Raw genomic sequence first — 5,871 nt, forward strand, 5'->3', positions numbered from 1 at the left:
AAGAGCTCTCTCAGCCCCGCCTACCTCACAGGGTGTCTGTTCTGGGGAAGGGAAAGGAGATTGTAAGCTGCTCTGAGACTCCTTCGGGTAGTGAAGGACAGTGTTCCCTCTAAGCTGAGTGAGTGTGAGCCAGCTCACAATTTTTTAGCCTCCGGGTCACACATTTTCGTCCTAGCTCAGGAAGGATGGCTCCAAAGCAAACTAATTTATGCAGTAGCCAAATGCCTCGCTCACAACTTTAATGCCAGTAGCTCACAAAGTAGAATTTTTGCTCACACGACTCCACAGCTTAGCGGGAACATTGGTGAAGGGTGGGGTGTAAATCCAATCTCCTCCTCCTTCTCCTCCCCTCCTCCTTCTTGTCCCTCTCCCACTTTTCCTCTGTCTTCTTCCCCTTCCTCTTCTCCTTTTTCTTCTTCTTCTTCTTCTTCTTCTTCTCCTCCCTCTCCCTCTCCTCCTCCTCCTCCTCCTTCTTCCTTCGCGGGCACCAAGAAAAGTGTCAGCAGGCACCATAGTGTTCACGGCCACAATGTTGGGGACCCCTATGCTGATGTAATGAACAAATACAATAACAAAATCTCCCGGGGGTCAAACTGTAGATTGCAAGAGGTCGCCAGCCTCCAGGTGGGAAATCCCAGCCATTCAGTAACCCTACGAATGTCCCCTGGCTCTTCCCTAGCTTCTCATGTCCCTGCTTTTTTGAAGAAGTATCTGTGCTCCATTAGCAGGGCTATTTTTGGACAGGAACGCAGAGGAACGGAGTTCCGGCTGGCTCCCGAGTTGGCCACGCCCAGCAGGAACGCATTAGCATAATAGGCCACACCCAACAGCAGAAACTCATTAGGATTGGCTACAATTAGTGGTGTGTGGCCTAACATGCAAAGGAGCTTCTGCTACAAAAAAGCCCTGGGTTTGGACAACAAACAAGGAAACCGAATAAGAATCAAAAGGTGGGTGTGTCTGGATGACCACACTTCTGCGAACATGGGGTGTGTGGCCTAATATGCTAATGAGCTGTGCTGTCAGGGGTGTGTCCTAATAAGCTAATAAATTTCTTCTGTTGGCTGTGGCCTGTTATGCTAATGAGTTCCTGCTGGGCTTTTTCTACAAAAAAAGCCCTGTCTATTAGCATTCACACCCCATCCTTTGCAAAAGGCTCCAGGCCCCCAAGGAGACATTGCCCAAATGCCACAGACCCCTAAAGATATCGTCTTGCTCGCCAGTGACCCAGACAGCAGTGGCAGAGAGGCATCTTACCCCGGGCAGCACCAGCCGACAGACTTCAGTTAGCCTCAGAATGGAGCCGGAGTCCCTGGCACAAGCGTGCCGTCCTTTTCAAGTGGCAGGCAGCTGGGGCACGGCTATCAGCAAACACACCAGATGGGCACGAGGGAGGCTGTTGAAGAGATCAGTCGCTCCTTCCCCTTCTGCGCTGCGGACGGACACCTGTCTGGGAAACAAAGGAAGTTGCCATCAAGGAGAGGCCACCGCAAAAGGCTTCGCGGGCCGAGTCTTTTTCGACAAAGACTTTTTTTAAAACCCACACAAGCAACGAGGCCTCTGACAGTGACAAAAAAGAGCGGAAGGAAAAGAGGACCGAAGCTCCGTGTAGGCCTCTGGTGATGCCAGGGACTCCAAAGGGCTCCAAAGTCATCTTTTGAAAGCTGTTCCCGCCTGGTGTGCCAAGGCACTTGGATCCCTCTTCAAACGATTCCTCTTCCCCTGCTCGCTCTCCCCCCCCACCGCCCATTTCTCTTTTGTAACCGGCGTCTGTTCCTAATTATCTGAAAATGTTTAATGCTGCCTAATTCAATTGGAACACTTGTTCGTGGACGACAAACCTTTCATCTGCTCGGCGTTTGAATTGGTCTTCTGCGACGGCGCTCGAGAGTCCTGGCACGAGATTGGCATCGGTGCTTGCGATCGAAGTGATGATTTGGAGGGAGCGGGGCAAACAAAGGTGGGAAGGGCAGAGCTGGAGGACCGTGGTATGATTGGAAGGTGTGTGCCTGCAGTCCTGGCTGATGCTGCGCAGCAAGAACTTGGCTGGCTGGTCTTTGGCTCAGAGACCTCTTGGAAACGCCCCTCTCAGGTAGACTGTCTTGGATTCCATGATGGGGGAAAAGAAAGATTTAAAGATATGAAAGGAAATGACCAGGAGCTGTAAAGAAGAATATTGTTCCCATCTCCTCCATTTGGGAGCCATTTGTGATCTGGTGAATTTAACAGGAAGTACACCAGTCTCCCCTCTCAGCTCAGACCCATTTGATGACAAAGCTCAAGGCAATGCATCCGCCTGGACTGAATCGAGACCTAGGTTTCCTGTCTCGTTAGCAATGCTGATTTCTCCATGCCTACTACCCCTCTACCTATCACACCTAATCCAATCGGATTGCCTATTGTCATTTGCCTGCTAATGTCATTTGGCATCTGAAATCATTCCACTTTCCAATATATAGGACAGATGGGCTCACATTTTAGCTGTATCTGAAGAAGTGAGTAGTGACCCATGAAAGCTCCTATCCTGCCACAAGTTTGTTTTGTTTTTTTGAAACCCCCAAGGGGGTGATTTTATTATTTCTCATAAGACTACTGTACTACAACAAAAAATATAGGAAGGGACTACAACTAGGGATAAAGGAAAGATACCCACACTAACTAAAAACCCAAGTGAAGAAGGTCATTTCTGTGTTAAACTGTATGTTAGTAATAAAAGTGTTAGTCACACAATATACTTGTAGAGTTCTTGTTTTACACTTCTATGTTAGTAAGTTAATTTTTATGAGAGTACTTCTTGAGCATCTTCTTTGCTTCAAAGGGCGGTTTACAGAGTCCTTCTGCCCTTACTTTGGTTTTGTGTCTCTAAAGTCATATACAGTTTTCACTGCTCCCGCTCCTGCTTCGCCCACAGAGCCCTCATCCGTTCCAGAAGTAGCAGAGTCACTTGATTTAGTTTCTTCGTCTTTCAGGTCTTCCTCTGATCCCAGCTGACGTCTCAAAAACTCTTTAGCTTTAAAAATGGAGTCAGTCTTCTCTCTTTTATCGTTGATTTAAAAAATGACACCTTCAGGAATCGCTCACCGATACTGAATTCCATTGGTTTGAAGAAATGAGATGAGCTCCTTGTAGCTTTTCCTCTTTTGACGTATTTCAAATGGAATATCTTTTAAAATTCTGATGGTTATATTCCCAGATTTCAGTGGATTTGCCGAAGTTGCCTTTAATATTGCATCTCTGGTCTGTCTTCTTGCAAATCTTACCACAATCTCTCCAGGCAGGCTATTTTTCTTTATATAATTTGAGTATGCCCTATAGGCAGCTTCCATGTCTTTTATTATTTCCTCCACTGATAAGCCTGTTACTGGAGCAATAATCTCGCCCAGAGTCTTCTTTAAATCTTCTTTTTCAGTTTCAGGCACCCCCTGAAATCTAAGAGTCATATTAGCTTTTTCCATTTGAAGCTGTAACAAACGAGTTTCCTGAAGTTTTTGTATTGTTTCCACATCTGTCACTCTTTTCTTCACTTTCTTATTTGCGGTGTCCATTTCTGTAATTTTTTCAGTCGCTTGCTCCACTTTCTTCTCCGTTTCTGCCAGCTGGTGCTGCTGTTGAGCAAAGTTTTGATTTAATGTAGCCAATTGCTGGTTGGTGGATTGGCGATAGCGGTCGCTCTCCCCAGTTCGCGGGGAGGCAATTAGCACACCAGCGGCAAGGAGGGGTGCTGCCTCAAGCGGCACCCCCATGGAGCCCTTGCGATGGGTTCCAGGCCAGAGGGCTTTTGAGGGTTAGCCTCTTCGATGGCTCGATGCCGGAGAATAGAGGCTTCCCTCCGCCCTGACGGTCCTACCGCTGAGTGACCATATGGTACAAGCTAATTCGACCGGGACAAGCGCAGGAGATCGAGCAGAACAACGGATGAAAGAGCGAGGTCTGTGAAAGGACCAACAATGAACGTGAGTTCAAAGTAAATGGACTATTTTGATAAAACGGAGTAACCCCCCCCTCGTGGGAAAAGCGGAGCGCAAGGAGGGACGGCTCTTGAGCGCAGAGACAGATCAATGCAGTGAGGGGGGTAGGGGGGCAACAAATAGCGAGATTATATTGAGAGACTTACTGGAGTACCGATAGCGAAAAGACAAGTCTTTCGAGCCCTGACAAAGCAGTTTGAAATTGTAAACAAAGAGGGAACATGGCGGCTTCCCGAGGAATGTTTAAACCGAAACCAGGCAGCCAGAGTCCAAGACCGGAAGAGGGAGCAGACATCATGAAGTTACTAGTGGATATGCTGAAGCCGGTAATGGGGCTGCCACAAGTTTTGTTAGTCTTTCAGGTGCTCCTGGGCTCTTGCTCTTTTCTACAGCTACAGACAGACTAACATGGCAGTGGCCCGTCTTGATCTATTTGCATGCCCAGCAACTGACATACCTGTCGCGGAGTGCGCTCCTGGCATCCCCAAGTCACCGTTGAATTCTAGCAGTCCAATTGCACCCTGCTGAAGTCCCACTATAGTCACCACACAGACTCAGGTTTAGTGGTTAACTATATACAGTGCAGTTTATTTACAAGACACAGCTCTCACCGTCAAAGTGCTTCGCCAAGCAGTCAACATTCAAGTTAGCACACAATGTACAGGACATTCACAGTTATATACACTTAATGACCAATCATATCACTGCTGAGTCACTCTGATAAGACATCAGCATTGCACCAGCCAGAACCGGTTTGCTCTGGTCTCCTGGACTGACAGTTACTCTGACACCTGTCACTTTAGATTGGCATGATCTATTTACATAGTTACACATGCTTCACACATGCTGAATACTTATATATTCCAACAATATCTTGCACTAAAGAAAAGAGGGTCAAGAAAGACAGAGCTCGCCCATACACAGGTGAATGGTGGAGCCATCCTCTTCCCTTTCTCACTGTTTGGTGGACATGTTGTGAAGGCACTGTGGTTTTATTTCTAGATGGTATCCCTCAGATGAAAGCAGCTCTGAAACCGAACATTTGTGCACTGTCCATGTGTACTGCCTGAAGACTTTCCCAGTTATCCCTATTATTTCAAAAATCTGTTGGTGCAAGTCTCCCATTTTTAGGGGCTTATCACACAAAGCTGGCTGGAGGAGGGGGCATGGCTCAGTGGCAGAGCATCTTCTTGGCATGCAGAAGGTCCCAGGTTCAATCCCCGGGCTTTACAGTTAAAAGGATGAGGCAGGAGGTGACGTAAAAGACCTCAGCCCTAAGGGCTTGGAGAGCTGCTGCCAGTCTGAGTAAACGATACTCACCTTGGTAGACCGTTGGTCAGATTCAGTATAAGGCAAGCATCATGTGTTCAGACTGAATCAGACCCTTGGTCTATCAGAGTCAGTCTTGTCTACTCAGACCGGCAGCATCTCTCCAGGGTCTCAGGCTGAGGTCTTTCACATCACCTACTGCCTGGTCCTTTCAAATGGAGATGCCGGGGATTGAACCTGGGACCTTCTGCATGTTGAGCAGAGGCTCTGCCACTGAGCCACAGCCCCTCTTTTACAGCTCTCCAGGGTCTCAGGTGGAGGTCTTTCACATCTCCCACTGCTTGGTCCTTTCAAATGGAGATGCCACGGACTGAACATGGGACCTTCTGCATGGCAAGCAGATGATCAACCACTGAGCCATGGCCCCGTCTCTCTAACCACCACACCTGAGATTTTTCACCCTTTGCCCTAGCAGAAGGTGCTCCTCCTTAGTAATCTTAGTTTCCCTGTCAGGGCTGCTTGGAGATGGGGTTAGGGGGACAAAGTACCAGGGGCTGTGGCGACCCGAAGATCCCATGGGGGGTCTGCAAGTAACCTGGTTTGCTTTTATATGATGTTGGGGTCAGGTCCAGAG

At 48.1% G+C, this 5,871-nt stretch overlaps 1 long non-coding RNA gene and 1 other non-coding gene across 2 annotated transcripts in view; both read right to left on the minus strand.

The window, feature by feature from the left end:
- Window positions 1-1,266: 1,266 nt before the first annotated feature.
- The window catches only part of LOC107110234, a 21,717-nt gene continuing 17,112 nt past the window's right edge, over window positions 1,267-5,871 (minus strand). The window contains exons 2-3 of the long non-coding RNA XR_001482509.1: window positions 1,842-2,101; window positions 1,267-1,450 (exon numbers count right to left, since the gene is read on the minus strand). This is a non-coding gene — a long non-coding RNA (uncharacterized LOC107110234). The remainder of the gene's footprint in view (window positions 1,451-1,841; window positions 2,102-5,871) is intronic.
- Window positions 5,454-5,525, minus strand: TRNAV-AAC. Its single transcript has one exon. It is a non-coding gene; the product is annotated as a tRNA-Val (tRNA).

Source organism: Gekko japonicus, unplaced genomic scaffold (assembly GCF_001447785.1).
Source record: "Gekko japonicus isolate JY-2015 unplaced genomic scaffold, Gekko_japonicus_V1.1 scaffold305, whole genome shotgun sequence".
In the NCBI taxonomy this organism is placed as follows: Eukaryota; Metazoa; Chordata; class Lepidosauria; order Squamata; family Gekkonidae; genus Gekko; species Gekko japonicus.